This window comes from Triturus cristatus, chromosome 5_2 (assembly GCF_964204655.1).
Source record: "Triturus cristatus chromosome 5_2, aTriCri1.1, whole genome shotgun sequence".
Lineage (NCBI taxonomy): Eukaryota > Metazoa > Chordata > Amphibia > Caudata > Salamandridae > Triturus > Triturus cristatus.
Window position 1 is genome coordinate 893,250,077 of NC_140588.1, and position 19,112 is coordinate 893,269,188.

At 42.0% G+C, this 19,112-nt stretch overlaps 1 protein-coding gene across 1 annotated transcript in view; it reads right to left on the reverse strand.

Annotated features, from left to right (window-relative positions):
• The window catches only part of IL1RAPL2 (interleukin 1 receptor accessory protein like 2), a 1,350,034-nt gene that overhangs the window by 604,630 nt on the left and 726,292 nt on the right, over window positions 1–19,112 (reverse strand). The window lies entirely within an intron of this gene.

Consider the following 19,112-nt stretch of genomic DNA (forward strand, 5'->3'; position numbering starts at 1 on the left):
TCACCCTGAAGGAGCACATCACCGAGAAAACTATGACAGCCTCAGTAGCGTAACAAAAGTTGAGGGGGCCTCCATCCAAGGTATATGGAGGGGCCACCACTCCGGATTTAATCCAGTGCTCTCAGGACAGAATACTGTGCTGAGCGGGCCCCCTGCAGCTCGGGCCCCCCGCCCCGGAGAGGTTGCGGGGGCCTGAGTTATGCCACTGGACAGCCTTGTACCAGCTTCCCTACTAAGGAAAAATAAACTATTCCTCCCAGAAAGCGACTTCAGAACTGCTGTTCAAGCCCTTTTAGTCTTGAATCTGAAAAGTAGCAAAGCCCTGCTCTACCGACTCCTACACTCCATACTTGCCCAGCTTAAGTGAATCATATAGGCAGCAGCAAAACACATCAAGGGCCTGAAGAAATAAGATCACATCATTCCCTCCCTGGTGGAATTCGACTGCTAATCGTTACCAGCCCATGCAGACTTCTATATCAGCATCATCATCTAGAATGCCATCATGACTGGCATCCCCGAACATATGACTAACAGGCTCACTTCTTTGGAGGCTCTCTTCACAAGCGCAGCCAGTCACTATCAGATTGGAGTCTAAGAAGAGCAAAAAAGTGAAAAGCAAGGCAACCAGCCTTCTTCATCTATTCACCCAGTGTCAAGAAATACATCCCTCATGGCTGGCCCAGTGCTTCTCCAGTTTAAGAAACACATACTGCACATGCTGTATTGCAATCCGCTTTCTCTATTAGAAACCAGCTAGCACTTTAACCACACATTGACTGTGTCTTTGCCTTGGACATTGTACAGTACCCTACTTCCTTTCCACTAGGTTTGTGTAAATACCATAAACATGTATGCACTCATACATGTGTTTCTGCTAGTTCTGTACACAAATATTTTAAATCACGTCTATCTATACTTGCGTTGATGCATCTGCCCCTCACCTTGCGTTAGTAGATGCTTGTGTTGAATGCATGCTATGTGTCTCATGTCCTTGCTTGAATGTGGTTGTTTAATGTGTCTTGCACAGCATTAGATCCTGTGTGGTTGCACAATGGAGTTGAGTCACTTGAACTTGACACTATCTGAGAGGTGGGAAATCAAAGCAGAATTGCAAGGCATGCAGGCCGGAGACTGCACAGGAAGGAATATGCAGTGAGTGCAGGCTAGGCAGGCCGAGGAAAGGCAGCATGTGCAGTTAATGATGTGTAGTAGGAGTGATCGACTATGGGAAGTCACTGGCCATCCTCTCTCATCATATCTGGCTGCGCCCTCTTCAAAGGAGGCTGGCAGGAGGTCATGTGTGGGGCTGTGAGGCTGATTCCTAGCTTTAAATGTGACAGTGAAAACAGTGTGAAGAATTTAAATCCAGACTTAGAAGGGAGAGGCATCATGGGTAATTAGTCACCCCTGTCAGCCTGTTGACTCTAAGATGAGGGTGGGTCAGGTGATTAAGATTGGGATCCCATGACGATGAAGAAAGAACGAACAGTTTTTAGGAGAGTGATGTAGGTTTGGAACGAAGGTAGTACCACTGAAGTCTATAGAGGAAGTGTGTTTGTGAGGAAGGTGAATATAAATGAAAAGAGGGTGGCACCCACCAAGTGAGGGTAAGCTGGCAGTCTGCATAAAGTAGCGTGGAATTCAGATTTACGCCCTTGTTTTTAGGCAGTTTTTTCCCATTGCATGCTGGAGGAATGTATTTGTGTGATGACCTTTTGCGTGCCAGATCCGTCTGTCAGCTGTTGATGTGATTTATGTCAGAAACACCACAGTTTCAAACAACCAACTATATAGTGGTGTTCATGTTTGGAACCGCTTAGAAATGTAAACTTTCTGCGGTGTGTGATGGGTTAAAATAACCTATTAGATTCTCGGGAGATTCTACGTCAGAGTGGTATGTATGGTGGGGACCAGATCATTAGTGGAAATGTGAAGTATTGCACTAGAGATGTACATTTGATGGTACTAAGCTCGTTTGATACACTGGCAACAATCCAAAATACATTCAGCTGATGGTTCTACCTAGCATGTCACCAGTCCATTCATAAAACATCACCAGAGAGACCAACAGCATCCCAGGAGCAGTAGGCACATTTAGGAGAATGTGGCCGGTTGCAAAATATTATGAATGAATAATAAAGTTCATTAAAACCACCAGTAAGTACTCTCTGTGTATGATTGTGCCATTGTAGTCTGCCGCCTTAAAAGAGGATGTCATAGCTATCCACTGGCCTAATAGTATGAGGCTCAATTTAACGATTCATGTTCTTAAACCAACAGCACTATGTTTGGACTTGTAGATGTACACTTCCAATCAAGGACATACAGTTAAGATCATTTTCCCTACTGGATGAAAAACCAGGTCTGGGTGAAGGTTCCTTCATAACATCTGGATAGTTGACAACCATGGGCAGATATATGCTCAACTACTGCTTGTTCTTCGCGAGATTACGAAAATGACGTAAACAGCAGACCATTGCTGGCCCACACTGATTTGGCTTATAATTGGAAATGCAAGCTAAACCTATTGGCTTTGTCATGTAGCAGGACTTTAATAAAAAGTGACCTGACAGCATTGAATTGATCTGCTTGAGTTTATTCTATATTTATGAGTTAGACCAGTCAATATGATTATATTTTACCCACAATGACTGTACCCAAGATCGATAATGTAACATATGGAGCATCTGGACGCCATTGGCCTCATCAGAAAAGTACTGCTAATGTTCACTATTTATAGCTTTAGGCCATAGTGTCCAGCTCACCATTCACTTCAGAGCTTCATATGTATCTCAGTACAATATACTGTTATGTGCCTAGATCTTCACTCTGACCCAACCACCAGCTTCTCAAATGCTGATGTGTCTGGTGATACTTGGGAGAGAGACAGACTGCGGTGACCTGGCAGCTTTTCCAATGCCATGTGCTGCAATGAGAAGGTACACTGGTTCTCTCTGCATCACCAGAATGACCCAGTGAGCCCTCTCAACCTTTGCATCCTGTGGAACAATGACTCCCTAGAGCTTATCATATACTGCAGTAGTTATAGATAGGGTTATCTTGGTTACTGGTGGATCCACGCCCACTCCTCATATTTTGCTCTGTTAGAACAATCCAGAACTAGCTTCAGTCCCTCTGCTTGATATAGCATTGTGCCTCAAGTATTATAACAATGGAATGATGGATGGTTTTAGAGAAGAAGAGAGAGAGAGAGGCTGGATTAGGAGATGAACGCAGGGATGGATGGAAAGAAGACTAAATAGATGAATGGACAAAATCAAAGAAGGGACGTTAGATGGAGAAAAGGATGGGTTGAGAGAATGAATGACAGAAGGAAGGAAAAGGATGGAGACATAAGGATGGGTAAACAAAATGACAGAAAGAAGGATGTATGGAAGGAAAAAAGAGAACAAATATGGAAATTGCAGCGAGCTTGAGCAGAACGAAAGAAAGAAGGACAAAAGACTGAAAGAAGGATGGAGAGAACAAAGAATAACTTCTGTACTCACTTTCTCAGTGTATATGGTTCAAAGTGGTTGCTATTTTATTTTTCTGGCTACTCCCTTGTATATGTGTACCCCTATATATTTTGTGATGTGCGTGCCTGACACTATGTGTTAGTAGCATGTTTGCTTCATTGTTTTCTATCTCGGTACTCCTACACAGGATATCAATGCATGTGTGTGTGTATTTGTTCCTATATTTGCCATGTGCATGTGTTAGCTGTAAATTGCATTTTTTGCATCTATACCTAGATGTATGTTGTCTGCCTTTAATGTTGACTGTACAAAGCTGTATGTATGTTACCAGATGTGCATGCAATATAGCAAGTTAATACCACTGGTCGTTTTGCCAGTGCTTCGCTTGTGTCTCATCTGCACATCCATTCCTTCGTACATTTCAGTGGCATTTTACCTTGACATCACTGGCCACGTACACTTCACTTGAGTCTCACTCATTGCACATTGTGGTAGTGGCACTTTTCCTCTTCTTTCTGTGCTCCCTCTTTCCCCTTGTTGTTCAGCCTGAGTATGTGTGGAATGTTGATGAGGTCATGGAATGTTGGGTGCCTGATGTGAGTCAGTTGGTGTCAGCAGGCTGGGCAGCTAGGAGGCTGCTCCTGGTGGGGTGTACATATTGGCCTACTTATCATCTTGACTATAATCTTAAGCTTCTGTAACTTGAATACGAATAAAGTTACAACTTGGAACCTACTACCTGGCCTCCTGTGAACATTCATACATCAAAATTTTGGCGACGAGGATGGGATGTGAACCCACGCCAAAATGTTGTAGTAGTAATGTAGACAACACTGCCCTTCATGTTTCATGGAAGTCTCACTCATTGCACATCACTGCCCTTCATGTTCCATGCAGTGGCGGCTCCTCCGCTAAAGCGGAGAAGCGTCGCCCCACTGCCATAAAGCAGCAAAAGAAAGGAAAAAATAAAATGATAATAACGTTATGTTATTTTCATTTTATTTCGTACTTCTGCTGCAGCAGCTTACGTGAGGGGGTGTGGGAGGGGCTTTGGAGCAGGGGAGAAGTGGTAGAAGACTCCTAAGTGCGCAGTAACTGTATGGTCATGCGCACTTTCAGTGTTCTCCAAGCAAGCTGCAATACAGCCAGCATGGAGAACATGCCCACCCTTCCAGCCCCTGGCTGAGTGCCGTTTCCCGGGTGCTTCCTCCTTCCTGTTTCTCCCAGGAAGAGGACAAAGGAGAGGCGGCGTTGGCTGGCCAGCCGGGAGGTAAGTGTTTTTTTATTAAAACCTGACTGTGGTTTTTGGTGCTTGGCACCGGCACTTAATTGTCAACACCGGCACTTATGAAAGTCTGCCACATGGTGTCAATGTTTGTCTAATATAGAGACAAGCACATCAACAGTTGGTTATTAATTCAAAATACCTTAAAATGGCTATTACCTGCCTTCCAAGCCATTCCTACAGCTTTAGGGGCCTGGAATAATCTGAACTGTCAATATTTTCAAATACTAAACACTGGACTTAGCCCTTACACATCACTGCAGTCTTACACTTCATTAGATTGCCACCTATACATCACTGCTCCGATACACATCAGTGAAGCCTCACCTTTACATTACTACCACCATAAACTTCACTACAGTCTCACTCACTGCACATCACTGCCCTAATACACCTAACTGAAGCCTCACTCATTACACAATATTGCCCTGTTACACTCCACTGGAATCTCCCCTACACACCACTGCTCTCATAGACTTCAAAGGAATCTCACCTTCACCCAACTACTCTCATTGACTTAATTGCAGTCTCACTCGTTGCACATGAGTGCTCTCGCACACTTCAGAGGAGTCTCATCTGCTCATCACTACCCTCATTCACTGCACTGCATTCTCACTGTTTTGTTAAATCTGTTTATTGACATTTAACACTTTCCATATTCAGGCAACAACATGGGGCAATGCCAATGTATACATTACAATTACATAGTCCATTTCTTAGCATAATACAAATCAGGTACAAATAAGCCTGTGAAGTGTTTAGCATTGAGAATCAGGATACATGTATTGTGATGTGACATGTCTGCGTTCTTCGCATCACTTCGGTACTATGGAGTGATGCATGAGATGTCATGTTGTCCAAAAGCTTCATGCTACAGATCCGAACTGTAGGAGTGGGGTTCAACATAATGAGGACAAAGCAAGATGAAGGGAGGGGGGTTAACTGTGAGTGAAACACTGCTGCCCGCTCCCCAATGTGGACCAGCCCACACATGTGTGATATGTGCAGGAGAGTTCTTATATTTACGTATCAGTTCATTAAGTGACCCAGGTAGGGAGCTGTCTTAGTATCTCTGAAGGCTTGGTGTCCGATGAGTCATCCCAACTATACCAACGCGGCGGCTATGTCCTCCTACCCCGCTGAGGAACCCCCCGACTTCTCATCCATCTCCAGCAAATCTGAAAAAATGGTCTTCCACTCAGTGGCTAGGGGGAATCTGCGGAGGTCTAATAGGTCCTCCTTGTGTAAGGCAACACCCTCAGCCCTGGCCCAGTTAAGTAAAGAGTGGCACCACGCTGCTGCGTGCACAGCAGTCGGCGCTCTCCATCCTTTTGTGATTAGGCGTTTAGCAGTGGCTAGGCCTAGGTCTATAAAGCGGGAAGTGGCCCTATGTTTCCTACTCCTTTTGAACAGATGAACGATATAGGCCTCCCATTGGAAAGGTATGTCCCGTCCAGTGCATGGGATTAAGGTGGTAGCCACCTCGATCCAGTACGTGACGAGCTTGGGCAGTGCCATAGCATGTGTAAGACATCCGCATCAGCTAAGTGGCATCTGGGGCAGGCAGAGTCTGTGCGGTGAAAGTATTTATTGATTTTGGCTGGGGTGAGGTATGCTCAATGTAGAATGAAAAACTGTATTTGACGGAAACGGTAGCGGAGGATCCAGGAGGAGCCCTCCAGGGCAGCTGTCCATTCGGAATCTGAGAAGGGTCGTCCCAGATCCCCTTCACAGTGTAGCTTCAAGGGGATCAGAGAGTCTGCAGCATGCAGACAGAATGATGCTGTGAACCATCTAATCAAGTGACCCCCTTGACCCATGATATGTAAGTATTGGATTGTATGATGCACAGGAGGCTCTCTGGACAGACAGCCCCATCTGGATGATAAGGACTCAATGAGTGAATGATGTAGTGGGAAGCAACCTGGGTGAAGACCCTCCTCCTCCACAAGCTCTGGGTATGGGATAAGGGTCCCATCCTGAAACAAATCTCCGGTATCTTGGATTCCGGCTGCGCACCAGCCCTGTAGTTCCGCCGCCGAGGGGATTCTTTGTTCTCTGGGAGTTCCCAGAATCCACTGCATTCTCACTCATTGCACACCACTGCTCTTGAACACTTTGGTGGAGCCTCACCTTCACCTAACTACCCTAATTCACTCCACTGCAGTCTCACTCACTGCACATGAGCGCTCTTCATACACTCCAGAGGAGTCTCACATGCTGGTCACTGCCCTCATTCACGCCGCTGCAGTCTCACTCACTGCACATGAGCGCTCTTCATACACTCCAGAGGAGTCTCACCTGCTGGTCACTGCCCTCATTCACGCCGCTACCGTCTCACTCATTGCATACAAGTGCTCTCGTACACTCCAGAGGAATCTCACCCACTCGTCACTGCCCTCATATACTTCCCTGAAGACTGACTCACTGATCATCTCTGGCCTACAGACACTATTTCCAGGCCACACTCTTGTTCAAGGTCCCTACCTCCTGCAGTGTCTGAGACATGTCTGGGATACAGTTGGACTCACCCATGCACTGATGTTCGTCCCATTAGTCCTGTCCCTCTGGGCTCTGTATCACCCCTTACAAGAGTAGATGAATAGATGCATCAGTGTGAGGAGGAATGATTGAGTGCATGGATGACGAGTGGTTGAGTGCAAAGATATATACATCAATGCGCTTTCAGTTGTAAGTGAGACCTATTGGCTTTATCAATATGTATTTTATATGTTTCACGTACGTAAAATGAATTCGAATTGTACTCTCTGTTTTGTTTACTCCATATTTGGAATTTACCTTTTTAGACTACATTTGTACTACATATTTTGAAATATTTTACATACTGAAGATCTTTATAACGCCAGAAAACCTCGAAGCCCATTACTGCACAAGGGTCACCGGTAGGCATTTCTGAGCTTATAACATCAATGTATGATTTTTTCTTGCTTTGATAAAGCATCTGGCATATCAATATCTATGAACTATTGATAATATTTGAACAGTGCCTCCAAAAACCAAACTTGCAATCAGGCGCGTTGCAATAGACTTGTTTTTTCAAAGTTTAATTCCAAGATTAAAGGATTATCATTGCAAGGTACGAAAAAACAATGCAGGGTTGAAAACCTCAGCCTGGAAAATTAATCACAGTCCCGCGCGCTTTATGCTGATGCGCGGGGACATCTCTATCACTGCGCCCCCCTACGCAGGACTCACCACAGACTTTCCATTTAGCGCCCTGCATGAATTACAGAAAGACCGCAGTCAATTTAGATGGAAATGCAATTTGTAAGACAAACTGAACTTACTAAAGCTTCATATTAATACCAGAAGCTTTAAAAAACCAGCAAGATGTATCACCGAGAGCGGCTCGGCGCTTATAGATAACAGATCTTCATTTTATCATCTTGACATTTTCCACATTCTTGAGATATTATAACAAAATTCATTATATTTTTATTTATAAGGCCGTTGCTGAATTTATTATTATTGCTTAAGCCTCACCCCAAGTGGTGAAGGGGAGAATAGTCAAGGATTCCCGACTGTGCGAAAGGGAGGGGTGAATGAATGGAATATGAACATATACGTGTAGTCAGCATTTTCTGCATTTGTAATGACTTGCTCGCGCCTAGGGCTTCGTACTGAACTTCTGCAGAGTATAGGGGCTGTAAATGAACAGGGATTTCTAATAGTGAATTTAATGGCTCTCTTTGTAACGACCTTGAAACGATGGAAGCCTGTGTTGGCCAATTGTGACTTGAACCCGTTAACTGCAGACTACACGTCAACTTCAAATCACCGAGTGCAGGCCCAGACATTGTTAGCAGAACTAACAACCCCAACTCAGAAATCATCAGAACAACAGCAGTCCAATACAACACATCAATCGGGCAGTATCATCCTACACACAGACATACTGGACCTGCTGACCGGCTGTTCAGAACAAGGTGAGGAGTTTACCACAGCGGGTAAATACATTCTCAACATGGAAATAAGGTATAAAATGCAAAATCGCTATTTATTACACAAAGGGCCAGGTGTGCTAAAGTGCATGCTTTCGATTTTCTAATTTCTAATATCTGTACTGGTCGCAAAGGGGACCGGTAAAATACTTCTTATATCTGGCCCCAAATCCGGCATGATTTACCTATTTTATTGGACCTTTTGACCCTAATGCATTTAGCAGGTTTGACTTGCCAAAATCTATCTGGGGCAAGCTTTCAGAGTATGATAATTATCACACAACTTGCAATTTTGATCAGTTTGGAATTTAGCCCTGAACTTGTATTGATGACCTGGGAATTCTTATCCCTGTGCAAATTTGTCTTAACACAGAGTTGGAACTAAGCCTGGAACCTGTAATCAGGGACATCTACTGGAGATTGACAAAGAATTAGCCACCGAAACTAAGGGCCAGATGTTCAAAGAATGTTTGAGGTTGCATACGGCCTGGTTTTGCGATTTGTGTTTGTGACCCAAATTTAATTCGATATTTGGAAGATGCGTGTTGAGGACGTCCCTTCAAAATACCAAATTGGCATGGTATGTATTTATGTTTTGCAATCTGTTTGATCTGGCACTTCTTGTAGGTTTATCCCTAAACATTTTGACTTTTGCCTCCAATTTTCCGACCTTGTTTTTGTTGGCTATAGGAATTTGGGCACTTTACCACTGCTGATCAGTGCTAAAGTGCAAATGCACTCTGTGTGAATTGTGAATATGATTGGTTATCCATAATTGGTGTATTTGATTTACTGGTAAGTCCCTCATAAAGTGCACTGAGTGCGCCAGGGCCTGTAAATCAAAGGCTACTAGTAGGCCTGCAGTGCTGGTTGTGCCACCCACATGAGTATCCCAGGATGCCTGTTTCCGTTCCAGGGAGGACCTGGCATGGCAGTTCGGGCTGGACTTTTCCCACAAGGAACAGGGTCAAGAATGCTTTGCATAATGCTGGGTCCAAACTGGGGTTGTGTGGTGAGCAAAATATTGATGGGTTTAACCCAGATCCTTGTGCCTGTGGGTGAATGTTTGCATTGCCCAGCATTCCATCAATCAATTGTTTATTTGCATATGTCGCCCCAAGTGGGAAGGGTATGCCCAGACGTGGGTCCCGTGCTCACTACAACACTGGATTGAAGCTAGCCTGGCTGATGAAGGGTGATGCCCTGAAACCTGTCCCAGGATGCTTGTTTCCGGTTCAGGGAGGACCTGGCGTCGCAGTTTGGGCTGGTTTGTTCCCACAAGGAACAGGGTCAAGACTGATTCGCATATGGCTGGGTCCAAACTGGGGTGGTGTGGTGAGCAAAAGAATGATGGATTTAAACCAGATCCTTGTGACTGGGGGTGAATGTTTGCATTGTCCAGCATTACGTCCATCAATTGTTTCTTTTGCATATATCGCCCTAAGTGGGAAGGGTGTGCATAGACGTGGGTCCCGTGCTCCCTCCACCACTGGATTTAAGCTAGCCTGGCTGATGAAGGGTGATGCCCTGAAACCGGTCCCAGGATGCTTCTTTCCGTTCCAGGGAGGACCTGGCTTGGCAGTTCGGGCTGGACTGTGCCCACAAGGAACAGGGCCAAGACTGATTTGCATATGGCTGAACCAAACTGGGGTGGTGTGGTGAGCAAAGAATGATGGATTTAACCCAGATCCTTGTGACAGGGGTGAATGTCTGCATTGTCCAGCATTTCGTCCATCAATTGTTTCTTTTGCATTATTTTTAAAGTGCCATAAATATCTCTAATTATGAGTTTCAATTCACAATAAGAATTATCAGGCATATTTCGGTGCTTCTAGCATGCCTTGTTAACTAACAGGAATGATTCCCTTTGTTAAATATGGTGGATTTCATCTGCCAAAAATTACCTGGGGAAAATTGAGAGGGTGTTTACCCCACGGGTTCTTCTCTACACATATGACCACTCATAAGCAGGGCCTAAGACATCAGGGGCTGATTTATTGTTTGGTGGACAAGGTATTCTATAACAAATGCTACAGAGTACACTGTCCGCAAAACCATCGGTCCAACCACCCTATTACAGGTCAGGAGGAACACCAGCTTTCTGTCAATGGAGACCCAGTTGACTCCATTGACTGAAAGCTTCCTCCGAGGGCCCTACAAAGTAGGGCTAGTTGCAAGAAGGACATTACAATGCTGGCAGATTTAGGATGGATGGTGTGATGTCCCTATTTTCTGTCCGTCGCTACCGGGATAGAAAAAAAAAGAATGTCCACACAACCATGGACAAAACTCCCTTGGTCTGGAGGGTCATTAGTTATTTGTTTTTCAATACCAAACTCCCATTTTGTAGAATATTCTGAAAATGAAAAAAACTTTGGGAAAGACAAAAACAAAGATGGCTGTCCATTGTAGCATTAACATGTTGGGCCTCGTAAACGCATTTTTATTAATTTATTTTCTGTCTCATCCCAATTTAACCTCAGCTACCATTTCAAATCCCCTAGGTCCTCCAATAGATCTTGTTCTGTGCTGAAAGGGACTGGAATATTTTAGAGGATGAGCAATTATCATATGAGGACCTGGAATAAAATAATTGCTAACATTCAAGGTAATCCCCCTGAACAGTTAAAGTAATCACTCACTCAAATTGAATTTAGCCACAAGAAATGATGAGTCAGAATCAGCAGAAAATTTAACCTTCAGTTGTGTTTGTTTTAGTTTTCAAAATATTGCATACATCCTAAATTTAAATTAGATCATATTTAATAAGCATTAACCTACTCTGCGAGATCCAAATATCAAGGAAACTATCTTCCTCAGCTGAGGGAGATTTTATCCCTGAGAAAATGAATTAGTAGGGAAATCAGATTGCGTCTCATAACAAACATATTAGATAAGTTCAGTAAGTTCCAAATGACCAATTCCAGTTCATGGACAGAATCGTTTGCCACTCTACGCACTGCAGCGTCAATGCCACCGCTGTTCTGGCGCAAACGCTTTAAGCCGAAAAGAAGGTTCCACTATTAGCATCCGTAAGAATTAAGTAATCCATTACTTGAAATTTCCTTAGGACCACTGTAATTTAGTCATATGATTGGGTGTAGCACTTAGGAAGTAGACAAGTTCATGCTCTCATCCCTTGTCTGTCCATTCCCAAGCAAGTGCTCTAAGAAGTAACACTTTTGTTGCAAGTCTAGTCAAGTAAGCTACAAACGTGAAAGAAGGAGATTGAGTGCTAGAACACAGGTGGAAACTTTACGAAAGGTTCCAATAGGCTTCAGACTATTCAGTTCATAAATTTATACTAGATAAGGAAGCAAAGTTTGACGCCTTCATGTAATAGAGCTCTTGCACAATGATTTTGTGGTCAAATATGAATCTCACATTACATAGGTCAGTGAATTAATTCTTCAATTAATCGTATTAATATCATTTCAATATGAATTGCAATTAATTCATGTAAGTATAGGGTACTCATAAAATTTTAACATCTACTATTACTTCCCATATAATTTTGTAAGTCTCTTCAGCATTTTATATGTTATTGTACCATGCAGGATTTTCAGTACATCAGAAATCAACTTTTACGAAGTGCAAGTCATAACATAACTTTCTGTAACACCTAATTTTCTTGTCAATGTCAGTGCTCACTTTACACATTCTAGCGTTATTAACCATATTCTAATACATGAAGTAATTTTATTCTTACATAGAAATTTCCTGTTATCATTAATTTACCACGTTTATCTAAGCCTAAAAACACATGTCAATAAAACGTTACTTTTCACATCTGCTTTTTGACAGTTAGGTGTTTTCAGAAATCTACTTCTAACATTCTGCATTCTTTTACGATGCAGTATCTAAATCAGAACTTCATTGGTGTGTTTCTTGACACACGGAAACGTACCACACACTTTATTATCATGTAAAATAGTGTCATAATCAACTTCCATGTAAAATTGTCGTAAATAGATGAATGATAACATCTCTTCTCTACCACTGCCAAACTTTTTGTAACTTGACAGAATCTTCTACCAAGGTAAGGAGATCACTACTAGGCCAAATGTGATCTTTAATTTGGCAGACAGTATTCGCTAGGGTGGCAGACTTAATGCCTTCGCCATCCTGACAGCCATATTCTAATAAGGTCCTAAAATGCCATTAGCATCTTTGACAAAACAATGGGCTCTATTCACAAAGGAATATCTGGCCCCAAACATATGTTTACAAATGAAATTAACTCCATTTATGCCTGCCAGGAATTCTTAAAAGGATTCCTGGTAGTCCTAAATGACTTTACTACTGTGGATTTCTCTGCCAGAGTACAGAGAAATCTCCAGTCAGACCTTGAGCGAGGGAATAGGGTGTTCCAAGGAGTCGTTTACTTTGGAAGTTTGGGATCGCCGACAAACATGTACATTTGTGGGCATTATTAAATGTTGATTTGCCATCCTGAAAAAAGTCATAAAGTTACTCCATCCCTGGTCTGGAGTAAATCCCCACCCAGGATTGCTGGAGTATAGGAGAAGATCTTTCACCTGGCAAAAAATGGTATGTTATCCCAGTGGAGGAAAATTAAAACCAAATGGGTACATTTGAGACTAGATTCTGGAAAGCACTTTATAAAGTATCTCAATAGTTGGGTTTGTCACAAGATAAACAACAGAAAACAATTACATATACAAACTACCACAGAAACATTGACACTTATGATTAATAGACATCTTGCTAAGGAATTTACATCGTGCCATCCAAATATTACTTGTAAAGAAACAGAACTTTAAGAAACACAGTAAGTCCATAGATACTATAAACTATCAAATAAGGAAACTGAATGAGGTTTGATGTGCCAGAGCCCAGATCAGGTTTCATGAATGTGGTTACTGTAAGTGCTGCACCTATACCAATAGAAACAAATAATATTCTCTAATAGAAACATTTTTCAGATTGGATAAGTGACTTTAATAACTGTAACAGCAATTTTAGTTTGTATACTATATGAAAAATGACCCTTTTCGTGCGGCCAACCAATTTTTTGCTTAATTATATTACTGTTTTTTAGACTATGCACACTAGGACACTGCTGTACAGTTTCCAGTGTATGTGCTCTGACCTCAAAAACATGTTGAAATTTGAAAAACCTTAATTGCCCTATTTAACTTTCTATAAATCCATAGTATATGGTGTCCCAAAATACATCCATAGCATGGGAAAGGTGAATGTCTAATATCGAATAAAGCGCTACTGTGCCATCCATTAGTGTGGCAGGGCAAACATGACTCCCGGCTGGTCAAAACAGGTTTGGAACTACAAAATTTGTGAAAATAATCCTTTTTCACAGGGAAAAAACCTCCTTTCTAAATATTAATAGGCCTCCCTTATGTAGGCCTTGTAGCTTACAAGCCAGGGTGCCCAGTATTATAAAGTAGGACACATAGAAATGTTAAATTAACATGTCCTTACAGTAATTAGAACCCCAAATTTATTTTCACTGTAGGAAGCCTGGCTGGCTCCTACAGAGACCATGAGAAACAATATTAAATATAAGTTCTGTTATCCTTGGATTGGGGCCAGATATAAATATAATTAAACGACTATTGTTAATATTTTTTAAAAGCTCAACTCAATGGTGAAGTCTGATTTTTAATAAATATTACGAGAAAGTACATTTTTGGCATAGGCAAATAGCTAAGGGAAACCCAATTCTGGTGCTGATCCTGCTTAAAAGTAGTTACCCAATTGACAGGCTTTAATGCATGGTACACCACAGGTATTTCTAAATTAGGTGATAGGTGGAAAACTAATCTCATAAAACCTTTGGGCATCTAAGAGAAGAGTTTGAAATCCATAATTCATTGTTTTGTAGATGCTGACAAATTAGACATGCCCTGGAGCTTAACAAGTCAGAACTTATATCAGTCTCAGACTTCAACCAACTAGAATCCAAGCTACTCCTTGAAAAGTTAGAAGGGTAAGGTATATCTAGCAAATACAGAGTGTTGGTGGTGACCCTTGCCCATCTACGTTTCATTCTATTCGGATATTGCCATTGTGTATATTACATGCCTGCATGGTTACATAGAAAGTAATGGAGTCCTGAACCGGCTTTTCTCAGATGAAGATCGGAAGAGGGTACTATTTCCTATGTGGTGCTGGACTGCCAGAGATCCAAACTTACTGGATTAAATTCAAGGTTGCTCTATTGGGAATAATGGTGGATTTAGGCTGCGGTAGGTAAGGCGGAAGTTGGTTTTTGGACCTAGAGCAGGCCAAAAGGGACATTGACCTGCAATGGAGAACAATGGCTGCCCCATCAGCTGAAGAAGTGTATAAGGGTATAGACATCTGTGCAGTGGCAGATGAGACGAACTAGAAAGCAAGAGGTTGTCCTTGGAAACATGGCCAGATATGAAGGGTCATGGTGAGATCATTTGCCTTCATTGCAGCTGAATGAATGATCATACATTCGCAGTCTGTGGCGGAATTGGATGATGAACTAGACTGTGATTTCTGCTACTGGATGTATACCAAATGCATGGGCATTGTTGGAGTGCTGCAACATTTTGAATATACTCTTGTGTTGCATTTCATTGCTTTTTCAAGCCGATAAAGAGAGTTATATAAAAAGAACGCACTCACTTATCCGGAACCTAATGAAGAATGGCAACTAAAAGCATTGTACTCAAAGTTGAAAAGGTCCTGTGCAAAAAAAGATTAAGGGCATCACATTATCAACAATTTGCGAATAAACGCAAAGGAAGTAATTGCATCGTGTTATTGTTACATACCATCAGGCCAATATCAGCCTTATCACAATATTTTTCGGATTTGGGGGTCAAAGCAGATTATTTGCGTTGTAGCTTTTGTCTAATTCACTTAGGTGAAATAAGGCAATCCTAGAAGCAAAGCTTGTCAAATGTGTAACTTTGTACATGAAAGCAGCGCCCATGTTTCAAGTTGCTGTTCAGCCTACCTACCAAGCATGTACGTCGTGTGTACCTATTTTCATTGCCCTTCGGGCATTTATAAATGCACTCTTACAATCTTTGGGCGAGATGATGGCAGTCTGCTTTCTGGCTTTGTTAAAATTATTAGAACTATCTTGGAAGCAGTGATGTGTATCTTTCTGTGTATGCTATGAGTCAGAAAGGTTCTGTTGGTCCTATCTTGTGATCAATGATTTTCATGCTTTATATAGGGGTTCATGCCAACTTGCAATCAACGGACTTTAATCAAGTGGACTGTCCCTGGGTGTGAAGTTGGTAGATAACTACTTGTCTTTGTAAATTAGGAGCAAGGCACAGTGGGGAGTAGAGTGCACCATTGTAGAAATTCATTTGGCTAACTGATGTTAGTCCTTATATGTTGCAAAGTGCTAGGGTAAGGGTGGAATTGCCATCAATTCTACTGTTCTCATGCAGTAATTTCTCTCCAGTACCATGCAATGGTGATTAAAACCCCACAGATTGGAGAATTATCGTATGGCACAAATTTTTCCAGTCATAAACCACTCAGAATTTGACAGTTCTTATACTTTTACTTCATATGTGAACCATCTGAGCTGAGCAAGTGGCAAATGTATACAAGGGCCTGTAAGGGGGGGTAGAGGAGGAGGTGACAGTGAGAGTGAGGGGGAGTGGTGGAGGAGTGGGAGGAGGGAAAGTATTATCTTGCATGCAGAGCATTATATGCTTCACCCACCAGCTGTAGCAAAAGGTTCCTTTCATTTGTCTGGTCAATTCTACCAGCCAGAGAAATCGAGTCAGGTTCTCCCACAACCAGAAAACTTAGGTGTAGACAGAATAGACTACTCACACTCAGGTGGAGCGGAATCCCATGGGGTAAATCCTCTCCACCCGATTCATAAGACCCTTTTGAAGTTGTTTGTCTTCCCTGTGACTAATGGGCTTTCCAGTTCACGTGATGAGGGCCATGTATGGCAGATCTTTTTTTGTGTAACTTTACTTCTAAAAACTGTTATTATTTTATTTGTAATGATTCAGTTGACATGATTTGATTTATCCTCAAAAAACGAGTAAGTATAATAGAAATCAAGGTCTGCTGCATTCACCCTCATACACGCTTCTTGAATAAGACTGTAGCGTTTTACCAGACATAACTTTGAAACAGAAAGCTTACTCCCAGTAGAATGACAAGGCACAGCAGATGAAAAGAAATGTTGTCAAGGACAAGGCAGGAAACATGGATGCAGTTATTGATGAAAGTGCAAGGTGGGCCAGCCTTTTTACGACCTTACATTAAAATAAATTAAACAACCTACCAAATGAAAGATAAAATGTATTGGATGATGCGCAGTCCAAGCTAACACCACCAGCACCATCAGCACAAAAACCATAAGGAAAAAGTATTGTTTTCTTGACACAATTAAATAATCCAGAATTAATCATTCACGCCAATTGGGAGAACTATTCAGTCTGATGATGTGAATGTGGGCACAATCGTGTATGGATAATCTATGCTTGATTTTGGTGAAGTGTCTGTTTCTTGGTTCATGTATGCCACATACATCCTCCATCTCTTTGAAGGTCGAGGTAAACATGCTTAAGCCAGTGCAGAGAAAATGAATAGTTCTCTTTGCTCTGCTTTTCATCGCTACAGTAGGCATTCAAGAATGTCCCTTTGTTTGATGATGTCTCTTTGGGTTTTGGGACCTATTGTGGCACCATTCATCACAAGGAACACACTATATAAAGACCATACCATCACAAACCCTGATGAAAGATTTAGAAGTTTGACCAAATAAATCATTGACAATGTAACAAGCCAGCAGCATGACATTGGAAGAATTATACACTCTCAGATGTGCATGTGAGATGGATCAGATTCAGTTTCTGTGGCTTCTGTCAGGATCTGAGCAAACTAAGAAGAATCCTTTTTTTCACAATGAAGAAGTCAGACGTGAGCTCCCAAGAACCAGGACTGCTCTTAGGATTGCCTAAAACTGCATGATACCTAGGATAGAGTGTAACACAATGGCACATTACTTAATTTAACAATGCATTGTTTTCTCTTAATCTTTGACTATCAATGGATGATTTTGAGGTGCATTCTAATCAATGACTCATGGTTAGGAGGGGATGACACTAGCACTAATGCATGAGTCAGAACTCTCCATATTTAGTCAGAGTTGTGTTACCTACACTATCAAAAGTCCTGTCACCACAGCAGGTAACCTCCAGCAGACAGTTTGAGAACACATCTATCCAATGATCTGGAATGACCTCCTCAACATCCTACTCTCGCCAACCCAGTTACAAGCAAATATCTCAGCATACTTCAGTGGGCAGATCCATCCTCCAGCTATTTGAAGGTAAAGGATACACTATTCTTTCTGTAAGCAGTAATTTTATTGTTGCAAAGCCAATGGCACTTACAGAAATCCGCCACATCCTGCAATTACTGTGCATAAAAGAAGTTTCATTCCATCTCTCTTTCATCATGTCCACACTTCTGGACACTAATTTAGGAATGATGTTGCTTGTCACACGTTCCTAAACCGTGGGCATGAATCCTAGGGGAGAAGGGGTGAGCATCGGATTTTAATAGAAAGACAGGTTTATCTTTTGCCAAACAGATACTGCAGGGACTGAGAAATGTAAAACAACATTTTGTAGAGATAGACCTCTGTGATCTTAGGTGTAAATGTTGGTGCAAGATTGCACCGCAACCAATGCTAGACATTGTATTCTGGAAATACTAAAATTGGATCGCCATGAGTGCAGTGGCAAACGATTTCACCCCCATTTCTTGGGTCCGAACCACCTAAAAATAATTGTCAAATACAAGGTTTTAAAAAATACGGAAGCTTAGAAGCACTTAGGGGAGGACATTAATCATATTCAAATAATGGCAAAGGAAGAGGTTTGTTTTGGGCTTAAGACTGCAACTCTATTATCCCGGAAGCATTTAGTCAGATCCTTAACTTTCTACCTACTGGATTGGTCTCTATGCATCGTATAATCGTTTCAGGTTCAAGGAATAATTTACTCCTTTTAAAAAACTGTGATTATAGGCACTAATGCATCTTTTTATCCACGCACAACTGGTGCCTGATTCTCATCCTTGGACGCTTGTGTGAATGGCTTTCACCCATCTTATAGATGCTGTAATTTGAACTCTTGGCTGAGGATGCAAATAGATTGTCAAGGCCTACCCCCTGGCGAGTTTCTGTCTGCAGCCACTGATCAACTTGACTGCTGTCATTTGACATTGCTCTCAATTTTCTAGGATTCCGTTTGCAAAACTATTTATAACTAGATAGCACAAAAACTAGCAATTAGCAGAATTGCCATCTCGTGTGTTCATTAACCCATCAATCATGCTGCTGAAAAGAGCAGCAGCACTGTGTGTTTAATGCCCACT